Below are 15,757 nucleotides of genomic sequence, written 5' to 3'. Positions count from 1 at the left end.
CCCCCGCCCCAGGCAGAGATTCCCGCTGCTGCAGAGACTGAGAGCTGAGCCCACAGACATGATTCTGAGCAGCAGCCACAGTCCTTTGATAAAGCAGAGGGTTCAGCGCCCTGCCTCAATTCCTCTTTAACTGAGCCACAGAATCCAAGGCTATGGTCAGAATTTCTTTCCACTGATCTTAAAACATTATTTTCTCACCCTGAGACAGAGGCTCAGAGAATAAGAAAACAGAGAAAACCCACATTTTCATGACTCAAAGTCTGTAGTCTGCCTGAATACATATCCAGCGTAAGTCTGGCACAACTGAATCTCCTCTACCTTCAAAAGGTAGGAAAAGCATTGTCTACTCAGGACTGGGTTCTTTTAAAAAGCCTATGGAGGCCCTTGCCCAGCCAGAGTGAACACAGGCTGCTGTCTCACACCTGAGCCTTCTCCATGATCACCTGAATCCTCCCCCCCACAGTGCTGGTAACACTCATACAAACCCAGGTTCAAAAAGCAGCAAAAATGGGTGAACTAAAGCCAATTTCACTTTCAACATTCCACAACCTCCCTGAGTGTTCTGGAAGCACCGAGGTGTCTCGGCATGGAAAGGGGGTCGTGGCAGAGAACAGAGACTCACTGTCCCAGACAAGTCAACCAGAGATCCTGGTGATGGAAGCACCAGGAAAAGATGAAGGGAGTCATCTGTCTCCCCCTGGGAGGACATGGGAGGCCAGAAAGCACCCAGAGGAGAGCCGGCAGCTGCTGTGACCAGGGGGAAGCACTAGGAACAATGTGTGCATCAACCCGGACGCTGATTGATCTGCAGATGGCAAGGCTGCCCTAGGAGCCACTGGCCCCCACTGTACTATCTCTAAACTCTGGATATTGAAATTGGTGATTGAAATTGGACAAAACTTGCCCTAACCGGTTTGGCTCAGTTGATGGAGCGTCAGCCTGCAGACTGAAGGGTCCCGGGTTCGATTCCGGCCAAGGGCATGTACCTGGGTTGCGGGCACATCCCCAGTAGAGGGTGTGCAGGAGGCAGCTGATCGATGTTTCTAACTCTCTATCCCTCTCCTTTCCTCTCTGTAAAAAATCAATAAAATATATTAAAAAAAAAAAAAGAAATTGGACAAAACTCACTGAATCTTTTCTGTGGATGAGCCACCATAGCTGCTATGGCATCGAGGAGTCATGAGGTGACATCATGGGAACCCCTCTACCCTTGTCAGAGGGCGAGTCTGATGAGCAAATGGGAACCAGTACCCGAAGGTGCCCTCGGAAGTAGACGTGGCTACGTAGGAATGAGGTGGTAGTTAATATTAACGTCGAGTACTCAGGAAGCTAAGCCAGTAATTCTCAGGAAGTTGGCAATCCACGTTGACCTGGGAGAGATGGCGAGTGGAAACCTCTGTTTTTTATCTTGGTGTTTTGATGTTGATGGGAATTCCCACAAGACTGGGGCACACTTACAGCCCCTTCTAGCCACATCAGGGGTGTGACAGGAGTTGAAGTGTTGCCCAGGCACTGCAGCTCTGGGATCTTTCTCCTCAAGACCTTTCATTCCAGTCTGATCATGAGAAAACCATCAGCAGATCCCCTCAATTGGGATGTGTCTGTATACAAAATGCCAGACCAACACTCCTCAAAACTGTCAACATCATCAAAACTAGGAAAGTCACAGACATGGTCACAGCTACGACGAGACAAGGGGGCATGATGACTGAATGCAATGTGGTGTCCTGGATGAACCTGGGAACAGAAAAGAGGCATTAGGTAAAAACTAAGGCCATCAAGTAAGTATGGACTTCAGTTAATAATAATGTATCGATATTGGCTCATTAGTTGTAACAGATGAATCACACTACAATATGGTGTTAACAAAGGGGAAACTGGGTGTGAGGTCAGCGGGAACTCCACTGTTTTCACAACTTTTTTTGTGCATCTAAAATTATCCTAAAATTTAAAAGTTTATTTTAAAAAGTGTTGAGCAAGGAGACAAATGTCTGGTGTCCTTCCACCCAGGCAGCGGGAAAATCATGAGCTGCACTGAGAAGCTGGAGAAGGAGGCCCGCTCTGCAGAACCCCTGGGAACACCGAGCCAGGGAGAGTGGCTGCTGAGCGGGAGTGTGCCCTGTGGTGAGTGTTCCTTCCCCCAAGCTTGTGTCACACACACGCTCCAGAAAGAGCGCCTCGGCAGGACGGTCTACACGCCTGATCTGACCAAGCCAGGTGTACAAGCGGCCGATTCCCACCAGACTGTGTGCCTTCCCTGGTGCCCAGCTTGCCCACACTCACCTGGCTCAGCTGGCTTGCTGCACACCGTGCCCAGGCCCTTCTGTCCAAGGGGCCATCGCTCTTCGATGTCCACCCGGCCATGCAGCCAGCACCAGTCCCTCCAGTGCCCTCAGTGCTCTGCCACACACTCCTGTCTCTGGGAGCTTGCTGGCTTCCAACTCCCAGCAGGGCAGGGCAGACCCAGGGAACCTGAAGCAGAGAATGTAAGGTTGAGAGTGGTGACATGAGTATAAACAATATTGATAAAAGCAATGACAGCTTCTACTGATTGAGGGTTGTATGTCCTACAATAAATACCCTCAACTTCACAGGTCATAGAACTTACATGTTGTGTTGTAAGGGTCTAACAGAGACCTCTGTTAACAGAAGTAACTGAATGCAGGGTGCAACTCGATGGGACTGGATAAATAAGCAAGATCAGTCAGGGCAGGAAGCTCCTACCAGCCGAGGCTGGAGGAACAACAGAGGAACTGACAGGAACCCAAGCCAGGAGCCAAGGTGGCCACCAGAAGGAGGAACTAAAAAGGAGGTTCTGCTGTAGCTACAGAAGCCGAATATTTTGCTTCTGCCTTCCTCCACTGCCAGCTTCCTCTGTACCCCCATGGCCAACCCAGCTTCCTCTGATACCCCATGGCCAACCCAGCTTCCTCTGTACCCCCATGGCCAACCCAGCTTCCTCTAATGCCCCCATGGCCAACCCAGCTTCCTCTCATGCCCCCATGGGCCAACCCAGCCAGAAGCTGGCTGATGTGGGAGCTGGAGAAACACATCGCAGGGTCCACACCACCCACTCGCCCTCCCGCCCGCACTGTGACATAGCTGGGCAGGCAGGCCCAGGGCGCACACAGGCTTCATGCAAAGTGTTTGTTAATCACTCAAATCCCGCACAGGACTATGAGGGCCTGTATCTGTCTCTATCATTTCTATCTCCAGCTCCTAGCACACTGCCTGACATATGGTACACACTCAAATATATGTTCAACAATGAATACAGTAGTATAATTCCTATTTTTCAGATGAGAAAACCGGTTCTGGGAAGCTAAGAATGCTGCCCCAGCTCACAAGGTTAGTGAGTACAGACCCGGGACTCATTGCAGAGTGGCCTGTTCACAAAGAGGGAGGAGCAGCTGAGCCCTGGCAGAGCCTAGAGGACACACTGAGTCAGGGGAACCACGCCCACAGGATGAGAGCTGGACCTCCTAGCTCTCAGTGCTGCAGGCCACTCAGAAACACAAAAGAGGAAGGAATTTCCCATCTTCTTGTTTAAATCTGATCTTATGCATGTATGTGAAGGGGGTGGGCAGGAGGTGAGGAGCTCCCTGTCTCTCCACCCCAGGGAACATGTTTGCTTCCTTTCAGATCTATATTCTTCCCAAAGATGGTGGAGCTGGTAAAAGGATGGCTCAATATTATGAACAGGACCATATTGTCATCTTTTCCCATATGAATCCACTTCGTAAAAAATGTGGCCCAAACCACAGCGGCTGGGATCCAGGCGAACCTCCTCTGCTGGTGGCCTGAGATTAGTATTCTTGCTGCATCTTGTAGCAGCACAACCCAAAGTTATCAGCAGGCAGACAGCCAGCGTTCAGTCTCAAGAACTGCAGCCCAAATCGCAGGCACTTGCAGGCATTAGAGGAAGATTTAGACACCTCGCTCTGCCAGCACTAAGCCTCTGTAAGTCATCTAATGGCCTGAGACTAGGGGCTCTGGTGAGAAGGGAAAGGAACAGCTAACCTGAAAACGCTATTGAGAAAAAAATAATAACCTTCATGAGCAGATGCAAAATATTTTACTCCAGATTGAGGGATTCTTTTTTCTTTGGCCATAGTCCAAGCCTGAGAGAAGGGGGTGCTGTCTGCCTGCCCCAGTCCCCTCCCATAGGCCCCTCAGTGTGGGCAGTCAGTGAAGCAGGTTCACAGGTGAGAGGAGGAAATGCTGGGGGTGGAGAGGGTGGGAGGGAGGATGTTCTCTAGTGACAGTGAGGGGCAGTGGTCACTGTGGGCTATCCCCAGGGGCCCCTTCTCTCCACTTGACAGTGGGGTTCAGGTTTCCCACCCAGGGCCAACCTCATGGGGCACAACCTGTGCAGGTGCACAGGCCCCGCCTTCGGGAGGTCCCGTGCTTGTTTTAAGGCTCTGTCCTCGCTGTCCTGAAACCCTGAATTTTTACACAGGGCCCACATTTCCAGTTTGCACTGGCCCCACACATTATGCCGCGGGTCCTGGGTCCTACCCTCAGAGGAGGAAGACCACAGTGTGAGCCAGGTTTGGGAGCTCTTGTCAGAGAGCGTCTCTCAGCACGACCAAATGTTTGCAGCCCCTCTTTACTGGAAGGCCTTTGGGCACAGCTTGGCTCCAGGCCCCGAGTCTCCCTTCAGAGTCTCAGTGATGTGGGCTCCTTCCGGGCGGAAGGGGTGCCATTGTCTGGTGTAATGTCTCAGCAGCAGGGTTTGGGGTCAAACCTCATGGCCCCAGTTATCTGGGGTCAGACCCAGCTTTTGAAAGGCTCCAGCCTGCCATTGGCTGGGGCTACCTGGACAGCGGAATGCAGACAGGCCGTTGCCAACAGAGGGCACTGACCCCTGGGGATGAAACCCCCAGCAGGAGGGGCGAAGAGCAGCTCACCTGGTTACCACTCTCCCTGCTGACCTCACCTTTGGCACCTTTGGGTCAGTCTGGATAGCAACAAACCAGCCAGCCCAGGTGAACTGTGCCACCTGGTGGAATTCTACGAAACACTGTGAGTTTAGGGATAGCTATAGCTATGAGATCAGCTTTTCCAAGTGAGGATTAACACATATGGACTCCAGAAGGAATACCCGAAACTGAGACTGTTCTGGCAATCTAAACGATGGTCCCCACTGTTAGAGCAGCAGATGTAGCAGTTTGGGTGGTCCTGGGACCTGCGCCCCTGCCCACCTGCACTGGCAGTGCGTCTGGGATAATGTCCTGGTTTGGGGAAGGGGCTGAGCACATGAAGGATAAGAAGTGTTGGTCACATCCCTAGCATCTCCCATTGGACCCAACACAGGTCTCAACCTGGCTGTACTTGATACTCACCTGGGAGTTTTTAAAGCTCCAGTTGTGTCTAATGTGGAAAACCACTGGCCCAACATGTCGCAGAGACTCGAGTGGTTGAATCCATAAATGGCACTCAGACTATTGCAACAAAGGCCATAATATCATTAATCGAGGTTTGTTGTAAAGAGGAATCCCTCGGCTGGGCACTTAGGAAGTAATCCTTACGGAACCTGTCTTCCTCACTGAAATAGCCTGCTTTATCACGTGGGGCCTGCTTCATGGGAAGCGACAGGTAACCACGCCAGCGGCCCCCTCCTCGCTGCCCCTCCCCACAGCGCTTCAGAGCACCGCCCAGGGGCTGAGATGCAGTGAGTGCTCATCTTGCCTTGGGAGATCATTTTACAGCTCCAAGTGGTATAACATTCTTCTGGAAAATGCCCAACTTGATTTTAGAGAGAAAAATAAATCTTAAGCATCCTGAGAAGTGATAAATTTTCAACCTGTTTTCCCAGTGTCTGCTGGTACATCAATTTCTCCCGGAGAAGAGGCTCTGGAGAGCCATGGCAGACTTTCCAGCCACCGCAGTTGCATTTGGTGACCAGGGCAGTTGAGTTCCTGTAGGAAATTCTGGCATTTACCCAGACAGAGACTTCAGCGGAGTAAATAATTTATGGGCACCTAGACAGCTTCTGCACAGAATCCAGGTTAGGGAAGTGAAATAGCCTGCAGGCTGGACAGCAGGCCACCAGGAAGAAGGGAAGAAGTCCAATGCACGCCCCCCTCCCGGTGTTCTGGGGCACTGGTTCTTCCCTAGTGTCCACAGCCAGATTGCAGTGGACTCCCCGTCTCCTCCCCACCCCCTCTCATTAAGAAGCATGAGCTGGGCACAAGTATCCACATTTTACAAGCTCCACTGGTGACTCTGATCCCAGGGTTGGCTGGAGCCGCTCATTGCTCTTAATCAGAAAGCACTGTGACATGTGGACGGGACCTGAGCTCTCCTGTGAATTAAGTAAATGTTGAAGAAAGGCTTCTCCAGCCACTCACTGTTCACCTCTTGGTTAAAGCTCAAGGCACGGCTAAGAAAGCTGGCAGCTGTGCCAACTGACATGTGATAAGGACTCCTGGCCAGGCTGGCAAGACCCTTCCTAACCTGCCTGTGACGTGGGCACTCTCCCTGGTGTGGACTGGCCGAAGGCTGGCACCTCACTTAGCTATCTCAACGGCAATTGTTTTCAATGTCACTGTTCCCTCCATTGACCCACAAGGCTCTTTCAGGAACTTGGACATCTGTGGGGGCCCTATCCAGAGTACGCCAGATGTTCAAGGCCAATCTGAGCATGGGAATCCTAATCAGGATGTTCAAGGCCAAGTTGCCATAGGCAGGTGCAAGGACACAGCGGTTTCACTGTATACACTGCACATGCGTGCCCTTCTATAACCCAAAAGATTAACGTCACTATTTGGCAAGAAGCCTCCTTTGTCTAAGTTAGTATAAGGTATGTTTCTGACAGCCAGTGTGGCTGGCTCCTGTATAACTCCTATGTTGGGGGCCACGTTGTAGGGAAGATGTATTACTGGCCAGCTGGTGCTGGCTGTTTTTGCTAGGATGACTCCTGTGTTTGCTACTGTATTAGTAAGAACTGCCTCTGTAAGGCTACTTTGAAGAACTGTTTTGTCTAATGCAGTGATGGCGAACCTATGACACGCGTGTCAGAGGTGACACGCGAGCTCATTTTTTTGATTTTTCTTTGTTAAATGGCATTTAAATATATAAAATAAATATCAAAAATATAAGTCTTTGTTTTACTATGGTTGCAAATATCAAAAAATTGCTGTATGTGACACGGCACCAGAGTTAAGTTAGGGTTTTTCAAGATGCTGACACGCCGAGCTCAAAAGGTTCGCCATCATTGATCTAATGGTTTCTTAGCAATGGCTAGTTGAGCTACAAAAAGGACTCTCTTATATACCCATGACTTCTCATGTCTTCTCCGTCTTCTAAGACGCGGCGTCCAAAGAGGTGCAGTCCCTGGCAGAGGGACTAGGACCCAACAGTTAGCATAGTCAAGCAGGATCAAGGAGGAGTGAGTACTCCCACAATTGGTGCCATGTGCAGATTCAAGGAGAAACTTACTCCCCAACAACCTCCAAGTCCTTAGGGACAAAGTCCTTAGATACAGATTCATAGCTATTCCTGGAAACAGCAGACTCACAGAAAGAACGGCTGTAAGGAGCCAGGAACACACACCTGTGCAGGAAGAAAGCCTAACTAGGGGGGTGCTCCCTCCCAACATATCATCCAGCTCCTTCCTTCTTCAGCTCCCTGCTTCCTCCCTGATCGCACCGATAATACCATCTTCTCAGCCCTACATTTTCTGTATCATTAGCTTCCTGCACTTTGGAAAGTAATTGGAAATTCCAACAATTTGGCATCCAAACTACCTTTCTCTGCTGCCTCTGACACTGGGAAGTGCCCGCCCCCCGCCCCCCGCGCCCCCGGAGAAAAAAAAAACCAAAGCCCAATAACAATCCTTTGATGAATGGTTTTTCCATTTTCATTTGGGGGGTGGGGGAGGGTGCTTAGGAGACCATCAGCATCATGCTTACTGCATGGTAGGACTGGGATCCCTCTGCAGCTATAGAAGGACCACCACAAAGCGGGAAGATTTGCAAGTAGGGAATGAAAGAAGGGGAAGGTAGTTATTTGAGCCTTGCTCCCCCTCAGAGAAAGCGAAGGCTCCTTCAGGGCTACAGGATGTGGGCTGCACAACTCTAGGGGGCGCCAATCAGATCACAGTGATGGGAGATCTGTATCTGCATTAGGACAACGTTCTGGCAGATGATCGCAAAGCAAACTGAGGAGAAGGAGTTTCTAATTTGTACAAAAGCATCATATGATTAGGTGCAACCCTGAGTTCCTTAACTGTTTCTCTCTGCCTTGTGAGATGCCTCCTCTACCTTCACTCTCCTAGCGTTTCCTAGTCACAAAATTGGCTGAGGAAGGTGGAGGCAGCATGCAGGGGGACTGGCAGGAGGAGGCCCTCACACAGGCAGGGGGGCCTCAGAGCTTGCCTCTCTCACTCAACAGCCCAGTGGTTTCTCCCCTGCAACACAGAATGTGGCTCTTTCCCCTGAAGGATCTACAAGAAACTGAGCACCCGCTCACACGCCCTGTTTATACACAGGCTGCCAACAGCTGCTCTGCTGCCCCATGCCCTGGTACAGCACAACTGCCAATTACATGCCTGGACACTGGTGAAGAGGCCAAAGAATGTTTATGAGCTTGGGTTTGGTTTGGAAATCATTGCCACGGGGGAAGTCATCACCCGTTTTCTCACAGTCAGGAGGCCAATAAGAATGTTCCTGCCTCACATTTGTAACTCATCTGTAATTTGTCTGGGGCAGCTCAGAGAACGCCCTGCCATTGCTTCTGCTGTTAGTGGCCCGCTTAGTGGGTAGGCAAGACTTTTGGCTATTCTAAAGCTTCCTGAGAAGGCTGACTTGAAACTAAAAATAATACCAATAATAAGGGCTTTGGATGGAACAACATGGGTTTGTGTTTTTTTAAATATTTTTGTATTGACTTTTTCTTTCTTTCTTTTTTTAGAGAGAGCGGGCGGGTAGGAAGAGAGAGAGAGAAGCATGGATATGAGAGTAAAACATTGACCTGTTGGCTGCCTCCTGCACACCCCCTACTGGGGATCAAGCCGGCAACCCAATCATCTGCTCTGACTGGAACCAAACTGGCAACCTTTCTGTGCATGGCATGATGGTCAACCACTGGACCAGATGGCCAGGGCAATATGGGTTTTAATCAAAGCTGTGCCTCTTACTAGCTGTGCAATCTGATGTGTTGGCTTCATATTTCTGAGCTCCTGTCTCCTCATCTGCAAAAAGGGGATAATAAACTATTTCCTGGGCAGCCTAGATGAGTTTATGTATCTAAGCCATTTATCACTAAATTAAGAGCTCAACAAATAGGAGTTGCTATTATTGTTACTATTATTAATAACTAGAGGCCCGGTGCATGAAATTTGTGCACTGGGTCGGGGGTGTCCCTCAACCTGGCCTGTGCCCTCTCGCAGTTCAGGATCCCTCTTGCAGTCTGGGACCCCTCACTCCTTACCGTCCACCTGCTGGCTGCTCCTTACCACTGGGCTCACTCTTCCTTAGCGCTGCCAATGAGGCGGGAGAGGCTACTGCCACCGCCATTGCGCACGCCAGCCATGAGCCCGGTTCTGGCTGAGCGGAGCTCCCCCTATGGTTCGTTCTGCCGTTTGGTCGATTTGCATATTAGGTTTTTTTTTATATAGGATGCCATTAATACCTTCCCTGTTCAAAATCAAGCTTCTTATTTGGTCCCTCAGACTTTCAAATCATTAGGAACTTTGTTACCCCTTACAAGTGGAGGATCCAGGATCACTGTGAAAGTTTTGCAGAGGCAAGAAATTCTTTAAAAAGAGCCAAGACCTTCCAGAAAGAGTTGGTACCTCTCCAGGAGAAAGCACCGGTGTGAGCAAGTGAGAGCTCCCCAGCCACACACAACAGGGCCAGAGAAGCAGGACGCAGACAACACTCAGTGAACTGGCCCTGAAGGTCCTTCTCCTCCAGGGGGCAGGAAGCTGAGGGGTTTTCTTTGTGACAACCAGCCAGAGGAGACCGGAGCCTCTGGGCCGCCACATTGACCCTATTAGAGACTAAGGTTTGCTGAGGGCAGCTCCTGCGAATTGAACCTCTTCCTCAAACTCCAAGCTGTGAGCCACTGCCAAGTGGGAGGTGCCAGGCTGGCCTGCAGGACATGTCATACTCTCCCTCTGTTGTTTGCCTTCAGCACAAGGATTCCCTTCAGATCCAATCTGTTGTTAACAACAAGACTTAGCTTTTTGTATCCTCCCGTTCTCTCTTTTGGGAAGCATTTTATCTTTAAAAACTTTATACCGGTCCCTAATTTTCAAATGCCTAAGGTCACAGATGGTAGGTGATAAAGTGGAAGGAGGTTTTCAACACCCAGCCTAGGGTGCCTTCTACCGCACCAGTGGTGTCCAACGGTAGTCCCAGACAAGTGTCAGAATCAAATTGTTCTCTCTGCCTGCTGGGTCAGACACCCCAGGTGGGACCAGCAATCTTGGTTTCCTATGGCCTCCAGGTGATTTTGATTCAAACTAAGCAACCACTGTGCTCAGTGTTTCCCCAAGCTCTGACAACAGGAATCACAAGGAGTCGAGCGCCCAGGCATCTGTACACCCAACACGAAATTTGCTCAGCTCCCACCCACACCTGCTAGAGGTTTAGGCCACTGATTTTTGGTTTTGTTTTATTTTAATTGGCCCTGGTAATTCTGAAGTTGGGGAAGTTTGGAGACTGACTAGATCAGTGGTTCTCAACCTTGGCTGCACATTAGAATCACCTGGGAATCTTTTAAAAATCCTGATGTCTGGGCCTCATCCTCCGGAAATTCTGTTTGTTACGGGGTGGGGCCACAACATTAGTAACAAAGAAACAGAATTTCCGGAGAATGAGGCCCAGAAATCAGGATTTTAAAAAGATTCCCAGGTGATTCTAATGTGCAGCCAAGGTTGAGAACCACTGGACTAGATCCTGCTGCCTAGGGGCCCAGTATAGGGAAATTTTATGAAAGTCCCATGAAAAAAAACAACACAAACATTATACACCCAAACTACACTCTAAAGTGTTGTCTTTCCCTCCAGTTCACTAAATGCACAACCTCTAAAAGACCCACCCACATGTGCCACCCTCCACCTCCAGGAAAGAACTGGGGGCTTTTTGAAGCATGTTTTCCCTGGAAAGGAAGCTGGTGCATGCTCTTCTGCTGCATTCTGTGCAACATGGAAAAAAACCAGCAAATTGTGGCCACTGCCAGAGTACATCCCCTTGAAATAAAGAGGCTGCCAGAGTACTCACCTAAGTTCAATGGGTCGAATGGACAGCCACACTTCCCACCATTCTCTGTAGGCCCCTTGGAGGGTCTGCACTTTTCCCATAAGCCTATGGGGTGGGGTGAAGAGAAGAAAGCAGCAGCAGCTGCCTGCCCTGGGTGGGAATGAGCCTGAGTCCTCTAGGTCAGCGGTCGCCAACTGGTGGTCCGTGAGAAAATTTTGGTGGTCCGTAGAAAAATTTAGACATTATTTGCATTTTCTATGTTTTATTAATCCTAATAAATAATAAAACAAAAATTCTAAGAAATATTTACGTATATTTCTTATATTCTGACAATTTTTGCCTTTACATTGCACTAAATTCATGACATGTACTACTAGAGTCTAGGACAGTGATGGCGAACCTTTTGAGCTCGGCGTGTCAGCATTTTGAAAAACCCTAACTTAATTCTGATGCCGTGTCACATATAGAAATTTTTTGATATTTGCAACCATAGTAAAACAAAGATTTATATTTTTGATATTTTATATATTTAAATGCCATTTAACAAGAAAAATCAACCAAAAAAATGAGTTTGCGTGTCACCTCGGACATGCGTGTCATAGGTTCGCCATCACTGGTCTAGTACATGTCAAGAATTCCCCTTTCTAGTAACTAGAGAGGGGGGAACAAGAGAGGTGCAAACGGCTTCAGTATTGTTTCGACCATTACAGCAGTCACCCGTTCCGCGATTACCGATTCTCATCTGATTGTTTTATTTGTGTATTGTATGCAACTGTGCATTTTCTTTAACTGTTATATTTAATGGCATCAAATAATTTGACTTTAATAACTATCATTTCTTTTTTGGTTTTAGATTCGAATGAAATAAACCCATGAGTGAAAAAAAAGCAAAGGAATATTTTGCATTCCTTTAGTAATACAAAAGCTAATGTAACTAATGATAATAGTAACAATAGTAATATGTGTATTTCACTTAGCCCTGAGCTGATCAATGAATCAGCCTCCACAGTCCTTGTCAGGCACCATTAGGAGGAACATTCGAACTGGAGGCGGAGAGAAGAAAAAACTCAAAGTATCAATAAAATATGACTCGAACTACTTGAAATATGGGTTTGTTCAAGAACCTGGTAGAGAGCTGGGTCCATGGCTGCTTTGTGTTGTGTGTGCTGAGAGTTTATCCAATGATGCCATGAACCTTCAAAACTCGAAAGACACTTGCAGTCAAAACACCCAGATTTAGCTAAAAAACCACTTGGATATTTTCAAAGAATGTGTGAAAATATGCAAAAGCAAGTAATTGCTCTAACAAAAATGACTGTTGGAGATAAGTCCTTATTAAAGGCTTCTTATCTGATAGCACTTCAGATCGGGAATAATAAAAAGCCGTATATGATTGGAGAAGGATTAATTAAGCCTTTCATGTTACAAGCCTGTGAAGAGGTTTTGGGAAAGCAGGCTGCCCAGAAACTGAAAGCAATTCCTATGTCCGCTAACACCGTCAAACGTAGTGGGACTTGTTTGTGACTTTGCCAGCAGGTCAGTCTGAGGCTTAACCCTATATCAGTTTCCCACAATGGCTGAAGATATTGAAAATGAAGTTATAAAAATGGTGAAAAATTCACCATTTTATTCAATTCAACTTGGCAAATCAACGGACGTAAGTAACAAGACCTTCTCCTTTGTTTTGTGAGGGTTGAGTGTGAAGGAGAGTTACAGAAAGTACTACTTTGTTCGCTCAACTGGCCAGTGGAACAGCTAGCTCCGAGATTTTTGAAGCACTTAATAGTTATTTCCTGGAACACAGAATTGAATGGAAAAAAATGTATTGGGATGTGTACAGATGGTGCGGCAAGCATGACTGGACATCTTTCAGGAATTGTTGCAAATGTGAAAAATGTTGGTCACCGAGACATTTTGTCTACAACACTGCATTATACATCGTGTGCAACTTACGGTGAAAAACAATGTCCCCAGAACTACATGAAGTATTATCAGATGTTATTAAAATTATAAATGAAATTCGACACAAAGCGCTTAATTCTCGAATATTTGAGGCACTTTGCGAAGAAATGGGTTCCCAGTATACTCACCTCCTTCTTCTTCTGAGGCGGCTGTCAAGGGGCAAGATACTAACCCAACTGTTCGCCCTGCGCGAAGAAGTCAAAATATTTTTCCAGCAGCAAAATAATCCGAAATTACAAGAACTCTTCTCCGACGATGAGTGGGTAGCCAAGCCTGCATACCTGGCAGATATTTTTTTGCTATTTAAATGAACTAAACATACCCTTGCAAGGACAACTTGAGGACATGTTCACACTATGAGGTCAAATGGATGCTTTTCAAAAGAAAATATTACTGTGGCAAATGAGGTTGGCTGAAGAAGATCTGCTAATGTTTTCAAACTTTGATGAATATATGAGAGAGAAGGATGTCAACCTGTTGCAGATAAGGTGCCAGGCAGTGCAGGAGAATTAATCAGCCAGGCACTCAGAGAATATTCAGAAAAGTAGCCTTTATTGCAGATTGCACTAAGTGCCATGACTCAGGGAAGTCAGTCTCCAAATCCCGAGTGATGAATATGGACGAAGCTTTCCTTTTATACCCTTTAGTTCCTTTGTCCCCCAAATATGGATCAGGCTTCCGGCCCCTTCATGGGCTTTGCAGCCCCCCCCCCCTGCCCGTGAGTTGGGATGAGGTAAGTGAGACCCCCCAGAGGCTTGCCAGCACTGGCACCAGCCCCTCTGGGGATTGTATATGGTTCATGGTTTATGGTCTCTGTAAAATGTGAGTATTCCAGGAAACAGGTTCTGCAAGGCAGGACAGGCATCACAGATAAGAAGGGAATTTGATAAGAAAGGAGTTTATCAGTAAGCAAGGGTATACGTCAGAAGGCAGGTTACTGGCACAGATTCAGATTGCTAGCCCCACAAATGTCTTATTTCCCCTTCAAACTGGCAGGTGGTAACCACTGTTCAACAGCACTATAATCACTCACAGAATCTTTTGGTCATTATTACCCAAAGAAAGAAGATCCCAGGCATGGCAATATGTACATAATAGGTCCATTTGCAGCAAACATTGAAGATGGCAATTTAGGCATGAATGAAAAAGACAGCCTCATCGATCTATCATCATTGACAGTCTCAAAGCTAAATTCCAGTCATCCTTATCAGGACCTCATTTTTGGATCTCCATTAAAAGTGAATACCCATTGCTGAGTGAAAAAGCAATGAAAATTTTGATTCAATTTCCAACATCATATTTGTGAGAAAAAACATTTTTGACTGTCACAGCAATTAAAACTCAATACCCTGAGTTGCTTGGCTTGAAATAAATACGGCTCTCCATCTTGCAATAACATCATTGGAGCCCAAAATCCATAAACTTACTTCAAGCAAACAGGAGCAAATATCACACTCTAAAGATGTGTAATATTTAAATAAGCTTCAATTATTTCGTAAAAATTAAACTATGATAAATTTGTTACAATTAAACAACCTTTGAAGATTTTGTTATGATTAAATAAGCACTTATAATGTTGTCATATTAAATAGGTGCATTTCATATTAATAAAATGGAAGTTTTCTGATCATTATTTTACAAATGTATTTATCTTTTTAAAAAAACTCCTATTAGTGGTCCGCGGGATTTAAAATTATGAGTTTAGTGGTCCGTGAGGTCTGAAAGGTTGGCGACCGCTGCTCTAGTTGGAAATTTGCCTCAGGAACTGATAAAAACCTTAGTGCAGGGGGAAGTCTCAGAGAGAGGAATGGGCTGCAGGTGAGAATCGCCCAGGGGATTTTATAAAACGTCAGTCTAGGCCCCAATGTAGACCAACTGAATCAGAACCTCTAAGGCAGTGGTTCTCAACCTTCCTAATGCCGAGACCCTTTAATACAGTTCCTCATGTTGTGGTGACCCCCAACCATAAAATTCTTTTCTTTGCTACTTCATAACTGTAATTTTGCTACTGCTATGAATTGTAATGTAAATATCTGATATGAAGGATGTATTTTCATTGTTACAAATTGAACATAATTAAAGCATAGTGATTAATCACAAAACAATATGTAATTATATATGTGATTTCCGATGGTCTTAGGCGACCCCTGTGAAAGGGGCGACCCACTGGTTGAGAACCGCTGCTCTAGGGAAAGGGCATGAAAACTGTCCTCCCTGGTGGTTCAGACGTTCACACAGCGAGGAGAACCAGCGCGCAAGCCTAGTTAATTCTAAGATAAAACCAACTCTCCACCCCGTAGCTGCCCGCCCTTTAAACCCACAGTGAGGCGGAGGCCACCAGGGCACAGCGAGGTGGGACCAGGGCCCAGTGAGACCATCCAGCACCGCTCACCGACCTCACCTGGGCGCACGGCCCAACGCCCTGAACCCCGGGTGCTCCAGGGGGAGCGAAAGGCCATCGCCCACAAGCTTCGTTTTACTGATGAGAAAAAACACACTCAGCAAAGTGCGCGGCCAAAGTCCGGGCTCGCCATTGGAGCTGGCCCTGGCCCCAAACAGCCCCGCGAACACAGGGCCCCCAGCTC

This window comes from Myotis davidii, unplaced genomic scaffold (genome assembly GCF_000327345.1).
Source record: "Myotis davidii unplaced genomic scaffold, ASM32734v1 scaffold1035, whole genome shotgun sequence".
Lineage (NCBI taxonomy): Eukaryota > Metazoa > Chordata > Mammalia > Chiroptera > Vespertilionidae > Myotis > Myotis davidii.
This window is presented reverse-complemented; position numbering follows the sequence as displayed.